The sequence below is a fragment of the Orcinus orca genome, chromosome 3 (genome assembly GCF_937001465.1).
Source record: "Orcinus orca chromosome 3, mOrcOrc1.1, whole genome shotgun sequence".
Lineage (NCBI taxonomy): Eukaryota > Metazoa > Chordata > Mammalia > Artiodactyla > Delphinidae > Orcinus > Orcinus orca.
The window spans coordinates 21479227-21493285 of NC_064561.1; the positions used below are offsets into that span (position 1 = coordinate 21479227).

General features: G+C 48.6%; 1 pseudogene; it reads right to left on the minus strand.

Annotated features, from left to right (window-relative positions):
* Positions 1–4677: 4677 nt before the first annotated feature.
* Positions 4678–4783, minus strand: LOC125964135 (uncharacterized; annotated as a pseudogene).
* Positions 4784–14059: the final 9276 nt, after the last annotated feature.

A 14059-nucleotide genomic window follows, 5' to 3' on the forward strand; every position in this document is an offset into this window, starting at 1 on the left:
AGGGTCTGCATAACTTTCCCAGGTTCATGTGGCTTCTGGTATGATTTGAATCCAGACCATCAGGCACCAGCCCCCACTCTGTCGGTCACTGTGCTGTGCTCCCTTTCTGTATTACCTCACTAAATAAAGTCATGTCTCCGTGCAGTCAGCCTGCTGGCTATTTTAAGTGCACACCACATTGCAACACCCTCTTCTCAGCCCAGCTTCGATTCACTTGACTCCCCTAGACTCCCCTAGGAGGCTGGTGAACAAAGAGAACAGACGTGTGACCTGCGAATGAATTGACACCTCTGCATGGTCTTCTCCCAGCAACATATCAATAGTTCTCTCAGTTTTTGTTGTGTTTTCCTGGATCATGACTCGGGTACCAAGAAGAAAAGGAAGATTATAAAGGAGTCAAACACAGGATGCACAAGAATATCATCTGCGATCAAGATAATCTGCTGGCCATCCGCAGCGGTGGTTCAGGCACATCAGAATCAGCATCTGGCCAAACAACAGGGTAGGGACACAAATAGCACCCCCACTAACCACTCCATTGAAGGTACTGTGGAAATAATACCAGCAAGTAGATTCAGGAGCAATGGCTGTAGTTTTTACAGCAGAGCCTGGATCTGGCTGAGGGAGGATTGGGCAGGGAAGGTGCCCACTCAGAGCCCATGCAGCCACTGCCCGCTCTTAGGCAGGCCTTAGTCCAAGCTGCTCAGATGATTGGTCAGTTTCTAGTCAGTGAGACCCTGGGGGCCTGTACACCTCATCTGTTAAGCCACCAAAACACCAGCCCAGTAGACCCTGTTCCCAGCTAATGAATATTAACTGCTCATCATCCAGGTTTGATCAGTTGAAGATGATGCTAATTCTCTGTGCAACTGTCATGTGGGCAGTTGGTTTGGAATGTCCTGGGTTTTGAGTCAGTTAGGGAGTCAAGTAGACTACTGGTCATTCAGGGTGGTCACCTGACCACCAGGACGTCTCACTGCAAATCAGCTGCTAGAATCAAGTGCTGAGGGGGAAGGGAGGGGAGATGCACACATATTTGGATACCCCGGTCCATCAGGGGGTCTGCATTTGGGGGAAAGACATTGTATTTGGGGTCAGGGATTGAAACGTAGAGCCAGGAGGTGGGTCCAGATTTGAGCCATTCTCTTGGGCCAGGCACCTCCTCCGAGTACCAGCTGTCTCCCTGCAGCATCCTTGGGGCAGGAGGATGTGGGAAAGGGAGTGAGGAGAGCTCTTGGTTTGTGTATCCAGGGCATGATCTCATGTCCATGTGTTCAGGAATCTCTATCCCTCCCCTGCCTCAGAATCATCACTCATCAGTGTTGTGACTCTGGGCAAGTTACTCAATCTGTCTAAATTTCAGTGCCCTGAACCATAAAATATGGGTCACAGCCCCTACTCTGCCCACCCCACAGTGCATCACAAGAAATAATATTCTTTCCATGAGCTCTAAAACTTCTTACTCATGTCATCAATGTGAAAAAGTAGGCTCTATCCTCCTGTTTGTAGCCTCCTAGGTGCCCTTTCTGGAGACGACCTACTTATTCTTCCAGGCATTTAATACTTGAACATTTATGTAGGTAGCACTTATGAAGTACCCATCATTTTTCTTCAGGCTTTGTATTTACTAATGTTTAGCCTCAGAACATAATACGAATAAGCAGGTCCTACTAATATTTCCATATCCCTGGCCAGGGAACTGAGAAACAGAAGGGCTAAGTAACTAACCTTCCCAGGTACACACGGCGTTCAAATAGGATTTGATTTCAGGCCATCAGGCACCAGCACCCATACTCTCCCTCATTGTGTTGTGCTGACTTTGTACTTGTCTCATGTAAATAAAGTTATTTTCCCCATGTGATGAGCCTGTTGGGTATTTTAAGTGCACGCTCAAATGCAAGGTCCATCTTCATAAGCCCTACTTTGATCCAGGGGACTCCCCGGGCAGCTAGTAATAAGGAGCTCTGAAGTTTGACCTGTGAATAAGTGATGACTTTTGCCAGGAAGGTGTCAACACCTCTCACTATTGTGAATGTATTTCCTAGGAACTTGTTTCAGGAATATGAAAAGAAAAAGACAAGGATTCAAACCAAGGATACATATGGGGATTGATCCTCCGTGAAGAAAATATACTGGCTGGCCCTCACCGTCATTCAACAGCTCAAAATGAACATCTAGTCCCAAAGGGTTGAGCCTCAAATATCATCCCATACAAGCCACTCCATTGAAGTCACTGTGAGAATTCCATCCTGAAACTGATCAAGAGTAATGACTATAAAAATGTTGTCATATTATCCTTTGATTGAGATATAATTCACATTCCATCAATTCACATTTTTTTTAACTGTGTGATTCAGCTGCTTTTAGTGTACTCAGGTTTTGCAATCAACATCTCTAATTCCAGTACATTTTCATCATCCCCAAGAGAAACCTCATACCTAGTATCAGTCATTCTCATTCTGTCCTCCCCTTTCACCCCAGCCCTGGGTCTTTCTGTCTCTATTGATTTTCCTATGCTGGACCTTTCATATGAATAGAACCACACAATGTGCGGATTTCTGTGTCTGACTTTTGCAGTAAGCAAAATGTATTCAAGGTGCATCCAGGTTGTAGCATGTATCTGTCCTTCACTCTTTTAATGGCTGAATAATATTCATTGTATGGATATAACACATTTTATTTTTCCATTCCTCAGTTGGCGAATAGTTGGGTTGTTTCCACTTTTTGGCTATTATGAATAATGATATGACAGTATAACACTCATGTACAAGTTTTCGTGTGAACATATGTTTTTTATTTCTCCTGGACATATACCTGGGAGTGGAGTTCCTGGGCCATGCTGTATCTGTGTGTTGAACTTTTTGAGGAACGGCCAAACTATTTTCTTTTTCATATTTGCACCAGCGATGCTTGAAAGTGCCAATTTCCCCACATCATTGCCAACCCTTGTTTTTAAAAAAATTATATGGCACAATACTGGGTATGAAGTGGTATCTCACTGTGGTTTCAGTTTGCATGATTTTGGCTAATAATTTTGGACATGTTTTCATGTGCTTATTGGCAATTTGTGTCTTCTTTGGAGCAGTATCTATGCAGATTCTTTTTCTCATTTTTAAAATTTGGTTATTTGACATTTTATTGTTGAGTTGCCAGTGTTCTTTACATATTCTGAATACTAGGCTTTATCAGATATATGACTTGCAAACATTTTCCTTCATTCTGAAGGTTGTATTATGTCTTTCTTGATGGTGTTCTTTGAAACACAAAGGATTTTAATTTTGATAAAGTCCAATTTCTTTTTCCTTTTGTTGCCTGTGCTTTTGCTATCATATTTAAGAGTTCATTGCCAAATCCAAGACTATGAAGATTTATCCCTTTTTTTCTTCAGAAATTTGTATAGTTTAGCTCTTATATTTAACTCTTTGATCCATTTTAAATTCAAAGTCTATTTTGTCTGATATTGGTATAGACACTCCTGCTCTCTTGGTTACTATTTGAGTTTTCTCACTGAGTTTGGAATTCCCTTTTCTATCCTTTAACTTTCAACCTGCTTGATTCTTTTGATCTCAAGTAAGTCTCTTGTAGACAGCATATAGTTGGGTCATATGTTTTTACCTATTCCGCCAATCTCTGTATTTTGATTGGAGAGTTTAATGCATTTACATTTAAAGTAATTGCTGACAAAAAAAAAGACTTATTTCTGCTATTGTGCTGTTTCTTTTCCATCTGCCCAAAGCTTTTTTGCCCCTCATTTCCTGCATTCCTATCTTTCGTTGTGTGTGTTTAGCTGATTTCTTACAATAAAATATTTAAATGACTTTCTCACTTCCTTTTGGGACTATTCTATAGCTATTTTCTTTGTGTTTACCATGGGGATTACCTTTAACATCCTAAAATTAAAACACTCTAATTTGAACTTATACCAGGTTAAACTCAACAACATCCAAGTTCTTGAAGCTAAAAGAGCATCCTACTATCTCAATGCAAAAGACCTTCTCCAAGACACACTGCAGTTTCTGCCTGGCTGGGACATTGCCCCAGAGTGGGGTTAAGTTTAAGGAGTCGAAGGAGGCATACATTTCCATCCTCTGGATCACTGCTCACCAAAAAATACATAATGCCAGGTACATATGTAATTTTGAATTTTCTACTGAACACACCAGGAAAATGAAAATGGTGAAGTCAATGTAAATAATAGATTTTTAATTCAGTATCTGCAAAGTGTTAGAATGTTTACATGTGGCACGAGAAATGTGGTCATATTACGAGGGCTTGAGAGCCGCGTGGGGCAAGGTAGAGGACAAACAGCATGCACTTGAAACTCTAAGAAGTGAACGCTAACAGGCAGATGGGGCCTGGAAGTCCAAAGTTGAATAACAGCCCGTAACAGGGTGATTATGGTGGGGTTTTTTCCTGCCTCTGTCTCCCAGCTTAGGCAAGGCACGCAAAGTCCAGCAACAGCTGAAAGTTAAAACCATGGGATCAACCTTTTATTTCTAGCCAGACAAGTGAGAAAGTGGGGGGCTTGGATGTTGAGGAGTGAGGGGGTCATCCCCATTGGTCTTTTTCTCCCCAGTTACCACATCTCCCCTGCAACCTCAGTGATGGCAGAGGCCTTCACTGAGAAATGGCCTGTGTCTCTGGACAAAGGAACAGGTTAAGAGGCTCCTATTGTCTGAAGAGTGTGGGGGCATGCCCGTTATTTTCCTTTCTTTTCTCTTGCTATTTAAATTGACAAGAACAGATACTACACTTGATCTTAGCCAAAAGGCTGAGATGAAATAGACAAAATAAACTTTAAGCTAAAATTACTGTCAAGTATAAATTTTACTAATCTAGTAATTCCAAAGGACCAAAGAGCAGGGCAGTGGCTTTATTGAGAACCCAGGATTTCCGAGTGTCCACCGTGCTCAGTCACTTTTAAATCATCAGCACAGCCCTATAATTCAGAGATTTAGGTGAAGTGACTTGCCCAGGGTCACACAGCTAAGTGAGAGTCTTCTGGGACCAACAGTAACTTTTGCAAAGGCGTCTCTTGCTATACTTAATCACTGCCACCATCTGACACTCACATTCTTTCTTTTTATACTAGTCTGTTTCCTTGGGTCAAAGAATCCGACCCCTGAATTAAGGTTAAATAGCAATTAGTGGCAGATCAAAAGCCAAAATCGCTTCAAGATATTCTTTTAATTCCCCCAAGTAATGCCTTTAGTCACAAAAATATAGAACAATATAGAAAATTACAAGTGACCTTAGTGTTCACAGGCAAGCACTAATACATTTTAATGTACCATGATCATATTAAAATAGAAATAACTATGAAACATTTTCTGCGGAGAAGCAGCCCCTGCGGCAGGCAGCAGAAAGGGACAGGGAGGCTGCATGGTGCCCAGGCCCCCAATGGCCTAGGTCTCACCCTGCAGCTCACTGCTGATGCGCCGGAACGCTGCTTCCTTCTCGGAGTCTAGGTCTTCAGCGGCGACAGGGAAACCCAGCTCAGGGCCGGGGGGCAGCCTCAGAGGCTCCCCTTGCCGGTGCGGCAGCAGAGGAATCCTGCGTTTTCGGGGCCTGGGACTGTCAGATGTGCGGGAGCCGTTCCTCCAGGGCCCTTTCTGCCCTCTTGTTGCCTCTACATCTTTGTCAGGCTGGCTTTTCCTCTGGGAAACCACCGGAGCTGCAGAGGGCGACGGAGGGCCCTCCTTGCTCCCTTTCTTTGCAGACTTTTGGAGCAGCCCTTCCGGTATGGCGGGACTCCTCCTTCTCTTCACTGGTAGGAAACCTCGGGTGGAGATATATGAGTTCGTGATGGCGTTTCTTTGGGGGCAGGAGCTCATACAAGCGGTCTGCGGTCTCCTGGTGGATCTGTCTTCTGACCGCTTGGCGTGGAGGTCTCTCTGCAGAGGTCCAGGCCTGGGCACGAAGAAAGAGCCCCCCAGGGGCCTAAATGCAGATCGTGCGCCCTCGGTGTCATCGGGGCCGCTTCTCTGGTCTTCGTTCCTCCCTGTGACTGTGGGGACTTCCTCCTGCTTGGCCATCCCTTGCCCGCTCTCTCCCAGGGCCCTCAACACCGTCTTCTCTGTGCTGTAGTTCAGGACACAGCTGGGTGTCGTGGCCGGCACTGGCTGCCCCCGTGCCACACTGACAGTGACTGTGTCCACTGCGGACACTGAGCTGCGGGACGTCGTGGAGGTGCGAGCACCCATCACTGCCTTCTTCCGATGGCCTCGCCTGCAGATGGAGATAAGGACCCCCAGAAAGGAGCGCAGGGTCTGCGGAACGGTAGAATGGGGTCTCAGAGACTCTGTGGCAAAGCGCAGATGCAGAGTCACTGGACACTTGTGGGCTGGCCTGCGAGTGGATAGCCGGCCATAGAGAGCTGGGTTACCCGGGCCGGCCATGGGAAGTCGGTGGGCGCGGGGAGCGGGCTGGGGGCAGCCGAGCCCTCCTGGCAGGTGCTGGTCCCCCAGTGCCTGGGGCTGGGGTGAGGGGCAGGGCCTACCTAAGTAACTGACCCTAGAGAACTTGGGTGAGGTCGGTCCTTGGATAGAGAGCTGGGCTCCGAGCACTCTCCTTCAGCTGCCAACTCGGCCAAAAGCGGAGTGCGCTCTCTTTGGCCTGTTGCCTTTTTATACTCTGAAACCTGTGAGCGAACAATGGGCGTGCGTTGGCGGGGCGCAAAAGTTTAGGGAGGGGTGGCGCATGCGCAGAGTACACGTCAGGCCCTGGGGCGCACAGGTGAGGATGCGCGCCCCTGGACCGTCTAGCGCTTCTGAATCTCCCCGGGGGTCTGAGGGCTGGAGGTGTTTGCCTTGAGGGTGATGAGCTTCTTGGTAGGGCAGCTGCCCCTTCTCCCCCGGCCGGCTCTAACTGTACAGGATGGGTCCCCGGCCACCAGAGCAGGAAAGCTGGAGAGCAGGGTACATGGCTCAGCAGCCGCCGCCCGAGGTGGCAGATTTGGCATCAGCGCCTGTGCGTCCGCCTGCCCTCCCACCTGGTAACATTGGAGGAGAGAGCCGCTAAGAACAGAAGTGCAAAAAAAAACCCCAAAACAAACCAAAAAACCCCCCAGAAGTGCCCAAGCCAACCAGATCCTGCTGGGGTGACAACTGAAGGGGCAGGCAGGGCGGGCTGGGAGGGACATATATACCAGGTCCAAACCCAGAAAGATCTGAAATGCACGAGTCAGAATGAAAGTCCAGAATCATCCTTGGGCTTTGGGCTGAGCTGGAAGTATAGCCAAACTCTTCAAGGTCTCCAGCTCCACCTGCAGTTTCTGCCTGGCTGGGACATTGCCCCAGAGTGGGGTTAAGTTTAAGGAGTCTTAGTTCCCCTACCAGGGACTGAACCCGGGGCCCCAGCAGTGAAAGTGCTGAGTCCTAACCACTGGACCGCCAGGGAATTCCCTGTATATGTATGAAAAAAGGATACCACAGTCTCAGAGGGTGGCGTTGACGTCATATAAAGGTGACACGTATGACAGCTATAACAAAGAGTGGAAGGTAAAAGAATCTATATGGATGTAAGCCTTCTGAATTTTATTTAATTGGTAAAATATTAACTCTAGACTGTGAAACAATACGTATACATAGTGTTATTCCAAGAACAATTAAAAATGACAAACTCAAGAAAATTGGATAACCTCAATAGTCCTATATTTAGGAATTGTGGACAAGATAGCTAAAACATTCACATATGTGTTTTGTGAAAAGTTTTTCTCTTGGTTAATTGCCTAGGAGTGGGTTTTTGGGTCATATGGTAAGTATGGCCCTCTCAGCCAGCCCTGGCCACCACTTCAGGTGTCACCCCAGCAGGATCTGGATGGTGTGGGCACTTCCGTTCTTAGCGACTCCCCTCCAGTGCCGCCAGGGGAAAGGGCAGGAGGACGCAGAGGCGCTGCTGCCAAAGCTGCCGCCTCTTGTGGGAGCTGCACAGCCAGCGACCTTGCCCCACTTTGCTGGGCGGGGATCCCGTCCAGTACAGTTAGTTACCCCGACAGCACTGGGGCACGGCCAGGGGAGAAGGGCCAGCTGTCCTGCCAAGAAGCTCATCACCCTCAAGGCAAACACCTCCAGCCCTCAGACCCCCGGGGAGATTCAGAAGCGCTAGACGGTCCAGGGGCGCGCATCCTCACCTGTGCGCCCCAGGGCCTGACGTGTACTCTGCGCATGCGCCACCCCTCCCTAAACTTTTGCGCCCCGCCAACGCACGCCCATTGTTCGCTCACAGGTTTCAGAGCTGCATCCCAGCAACAGGCCAAAGAGAGCGCACTCCGCTTTTGGCCGAGTTGGCAGCTGAAGGAGAGTGCTCGGAGCCCAGCTCTCTATCCAAGGACCGACCTCACCCAAGTTCTCTAGGAGCAGTTACTTAGGTAGGCCCTGCCCCTCACCCTCGTCCCAGGCACTGGGGGACCAGCACCTGCCAGGAGGGCTCGGCTGCCCCCAGCCCGCTCCCCGCGCCCACCGACTTCCCGTGGCTGGCCCGGGTCACCCAGCTGTCTATGGCCGGCTATCCACTCGCAGGCCGGCCCACAAGTGTCCAGTGACTCTGCATCTGCACTTTGCCACAGAGTCTCTGAGACCCCAATCTACCGTCCCGCAGACGCTGCACTCCTTATGGGGATCCTTATCTCCATCTTCAGGCGAGGCCATCGGAAGAAGGCAGTGATGGGTGCTCGCACCTCCACGACGTCCCGCAGCTCAGTGTCCGCAGTGGACACAGTCACTGTCAGTGTGGCACGGGGGCAGCCAGTGCCGGCCACGACACCCAGCTGTGTCCTGAACTACAGCACAGAGAAGACGGTGTTGAGGGCCCTGGGAGAGAGCGGGCAAGGGATGGCCAAGCAGGAGGAAGTCCCCACAGTCACAGGGAAGAACGATGACCAGAGAAGCGGCCCCAATGACACCGGGGGCGCACGATCTGCATTTAGGCCCCTGGGGGGCTCTTTCTTCGTGCCCAGGCCTGGACCTCTGCAGAGAGACCTCCACGCCAAGTGGGCAGAGGACAGATCCGCCAGGAAACTGCAGACTTCTTGTATGAGCTCCTGCCCCCAAAGAAACGCCATCACGAGCTCATATAGCTCCACCCGAGGTTTCCTACCAGTGAAGAGAAGGAGGGGTCCCGCCATACCGCAAGGGCTGCCCGAGAAGTCTGCAAAGACAGGGCGCTAGGAGGGCCCTCCATCGCCCTCTGAAGCTCTGGTGGTTTACCAGAGGAAAAGCCAGCCTGACAAAAATGCAGAGGCAGCAAGAGGGCAGAAAGGGCCCTGGAGGAAGGGCTCCTGCACATCTGACACTCCCAGGCCCCGAAAACGCAGGATTCCTCTGCTGCCGCACAGGCGAGGGGAGCCTCTGAGGCTGCCTCCAGCCCCTGAGCCGGGTTTCCGGGTCACCGCCGAAGACCTAGACTCGGAGAAGGAAGCAGCGTTCCGGCGCATCAACAGAGCGCTGCGGGGTGAGACCTATGCCATCGGGGACCTCGGCAGCTCTCCCCAGCGTAGGAAACGGAAAGCTCCAGCCTTTGCCTCTGCTCCAGGCCCCCCAGCTTCAGGCGTCCCCGCACAAGCATCTTCTCGGGGTGGTTCATCCAGAAATGCCACCGTGGGCACCCATGCCAGCACACAGCTGGGTTTTGGGAGCAGAGCGGCTGCCCTAGATCTGAGCTGCATGTTTGCAGCTCTCAGCGTGACATCAAGGAAGAGGGGGCCCCCGAGCACCACACACAGCAATGGGGGCAGCCTGGGCCTGAACTCCTGGGACCCTCCTCACCAGAGCCACCCCATGGTGACCACGGGACCCAGACCTAAGAAGAAGCCTGGGTTTGGGGGCACTACTGCCCCCATCTTATTCACATCCCTGGGGGCCCTGATTGGCAGCAGCGAGGAAACACCGCCTGTGGCAGCTCTCCCCAGCATAGGAAACGGAAAGCCCCAGGCTTTGCCTCTGCTCCAGGCCCCCCAGCTTCGGGCGGGCCCGCACAAGCATCTTCTGGGGGTTCATCATCCAGAAATTCCACCGTGGGCACCCATGCCAGCACACAGCTGGGTTTTGGGAGCAGAGCGGCTGCCCTAGATGATCTGAGCTGCATGTTTGCAGCTCTCAGCGTGACATCAAGAAAGAGGGGGCCCCCGAGCACCACACACAGCAATGTGGGCAGCGTGGGCCTGAACTCCTGGGACCCTCCTCACCAGAGCCACCCCATGGTGACCACGGGACCCAGCACTAAGAAGAAGCCTGGGTTTGGAGGCACTACTGCCCCCATTTTAACTCACATCCCTGGGGGCACACCCAGGCAGGGCCCCCCTACTTCCATCGGAGGGCGCAGCCCATGCCCAGCCAAGGCTGACTTTAGGGGTGTGTCGGTTCCAGCCTCTACTCCTATCAGCCTCAGCTCTGCAGTGGGCACAGCAAGGTGCAGCCTTGCTCTTAGGGCCCCCTCATCACCTGCCCAGGGCGTGGCTGGACAAAAAACCACTGGGCCATCGACCAAGTCATTCTCCTCCAGGTCTCGATTCATTACCTTGGGGTTTAAGAGGAGGAAGTTGGCCTGAGCCAATAACTTTGGGGCGAGGCCATCAGTGTCCACCTCCTCCCAGGCTGGGCCTCGTGTGGACCCTGTTTCGATGTGAAACTTATAATAAAGCTTTGTTCTTGTTCTTTTGCATAATCCTCACGTTTCTGTGATCTGTAGATCAAGTGAGGAAAAGCACTGGCTTGTATGAGTGGTAACATGGAAAGCCAGACCTGTTTACAGTTTCCTGTGACCCTGCTCATGGGTTGTAAAGAGTAGCACAACAAGATGGCTACAAGGGCCCTATATTAAAAGTGTGTTTTGAGTTTAAACGATGCAGCCCGGAATAAAATGGGCCCAGAGGGAGGGGTAAACAGGGAGGGTCATCCTTGTCTGTTGTAATTGCTACTTCCCACCCACCTCTCTGGCCTGGAGGGGGCTGGGTCATCCCGAGCACACACCAGCCGCCCATACTCTACACGTTTAGTATTTTCTAATGTAGCAGTTTCTTTGACTTTTTTTGTTTTGCTTTAATAGGTCTTAGGCAAATCATTTACATGCACATCTCACTCGGAGAGTCCACACAACCTAAAGCAATCTACAGATCCAGTGCAATCCCTATCAAAATTCCCATGACATTTTTTACATAAATAGGAAAAACAATCCTAAAATTCATATGGAACTGCAATAGACTTCAAAAGCCACAGCAATCCTGAGAAAGAAGAACAAAGCTGGAGGCAACACTTTTCCTATTTCAAATTATACTACAAAGCTAGAGTAATCAAAATAGTATGGTACTGGCATGAAAACAGACACATACACCAATGCAACAGAATCAAGAGCCGAGAAATAAATCCACACACATACAGGCAACTAATTGACAGGGATCCAAGAATACTCAACAGGGAAAAGATAGTCTCTTCAGTAAATGGTGTTGGCAAAACTGGATACCCACATGCAAAACAAAGAAAGTGGACCCCTATCTTACACCCTTTGTAAAAATTAACTTGAAATGGATTAAAGACTTAAATGTAAGACCTGAAACTGTAAAACTCCTAGAAGAGAACATAAAGAGAAAGCTCCTTAACATTGGTCTTGGTGATGATTTTTTGGGTATGACAACAAAACCACAAGCAACAAAAACAAAAAGCAACCAATGGGACTACATCAAACTAAAAAGCTCCTGGAGAGCAAAAGAAACAATCAACAAAATGAAAAGGCAAACTAGGAATGGGAAAAAATATTTGCAAACCACATGTATGATAAGAGGTTAATATCCAAAATCTATAAGGAATTCAAACAACTCCATAGCAAAAAACAAACAAACAAACAAAAACAAATAATCTGATTCTAAAATAGGCAAAGCAGGGGACTTCCCTGGTGGTCCAGTGGTTAAGACTCCACACTTCCACTGCAGGGGGCATGGGTTTGATCCCTGGTCAGGGAATTAAGGCCCACATGTCATGCAGTGTGTGTAAAAAAATAAAATAAAATAGGCAAAGCAAGACTAGGAAACAACTAAGTGTCCAACAGGTGAATGAATAAAGAAAATGTGACATATAGATATAGATAGATAGATAGATAGATAGATAGATAGAGATAGATAGATAGATAGATAGATATAGATAGATAGGTAGATAATGGAATTTTATTCAGCCACATGAAAAGAAGGAAATCTGCCATTTGTGACAACACAGATAGACCTTGAGGGCATTATGCTAAGTGCATTAAGTCAGAGGGGGAAACATAAATACTGTATGAGATCACTTATATGTGGAATCTTTAAAAAAAAAAAGAAGAAACAACTCACAGATACATAGAATAGACTGGTTGCCAGAGGTGGGAGGTGGGTGAAATAGCTGAAAGTGGTCCAAAGGTACAAACTTCAAGTTATAAGATAAATAAGTCCTGGGGATGTCATGTATAGTGTAGTGACTATAGCTAACAATATTGTTGTGTATTTGAAAGTTGCTAAGAGAGTAGATCTTAAAAGCTCTCATCACAAGAAAAAAATAATTTGTTACTGTGAGTGGTGATGTATGAAAAGCCATGGAAGAAGCTTAAATGCATATTGCTAGTTGAAAGAAACCGGTCTGAAAAGACTACACACTGGATGATTCCAACCATATGACATTCTGGGAAAGGCAAAACTATGAAAACAAGAGGACATGTGGCCCCAGTGGACACCACTGTCTCTCCTTTCAGGAGCCTCCAGGTGCTGGAGACCTTCCCTCCTGAGATCCAGGTCTTCATGAAGGACTCCAGTGGCCAGGGCAAGCCTTACGCCATTGACCCTGATGACTCCATCCACGACTTGAAAGAGAAGGTTGAAGAGGCTGGAGGACCTTACATGGAGGGTCCCGGGGCCAGAAACTGTGGAATCAATAGCTTCTCAGACTGCACATCAAGGATTGTGACACCATCATGCTCGTTAAGAGAGGCCCCACATCCCCACGAGTGCCAAGATCAGGCTGTTCATTTTGCAGACTTCTATGGTCATGTCCCCCTAGCTCACCCCTTTCTACCCAGACCACTGTGCTCTTTCTGAAGCATAAATAGAAACAGAATCCTCCCCTGCTTAAAATTCTCCAATGGCTCCTATTACCTACAGAATCAAGTTCAAGTTCCTTTGCTTGGCATTCAGGGTTCTTGACCATTTAGCTCTTGCTGACCTCTCAGTCTCTCCTCGTCACTCTCAAAACATACCAGACGTGGCCAAACACTTGCAATTCCAGAACACTGAATGCTGGCTCACAACTCCATGACTTTGAGTCAACTTTCCTTCTCCCCCATGTTGTCACCATTCAAAGTTCAAACCTCTAAGTTATTGATTCTCAAAAGTACGGACCCCAGACCAGCAAAATCAACATCATCTGGGAACCTCTTTGAAATAAAAATTCTCAGCAGCTAGCCCAGAATTACCTGAGGTAGGTTCTCTGGAAGTGGGACTCAGCAATCTGTGTCTTAACAAGCCTTCCAAGTAATTCTGAGCAAATATGGAAGTTCCAGGGAGTTAACACCCCAGGGGGTAAGCCTTGGCCCATTGAAAGACAGGAACCAGCGAGTGCAGTGAGTGCATACTCCCCTCCTCCACCTCTCAGGTGGATAATTTTGAGGCACGTTCTGCATTGCTCCTTAGAGGGTCCCCAGTGGGATCAAAGCTCAGCTGCCCACAGTAGTGATCAATTTCATGATATTTCTTGGACTGTTTTTTCCTCCTTCTCAATCCCCCACACCTGTCCCTTGGGATCATTTCCCAAAACAAGTCTCATGCAAATCCTTGTCTCAGGCTCTGCATTTGGAGGAACACAAGCTAAGAGAAAACCCACCTTTATGCATCTTCCTCCTTCCTAAAACCAAGCCCACACCCTTCCTAACCACTAGCTCTTCCCCCACCGCCATAGAAATGTGCCCAACTGCGTGGCATTTCTACAAACCATAAAACCAATACACAATCGACTGCATGTTCCCCCCCCCCTTTTTTTTTTGTGGTACACGGGCCTGTCACTGTTGTGGCCTCTCCTGTTGCAGAGCACAGGCTCCGGACGCACAG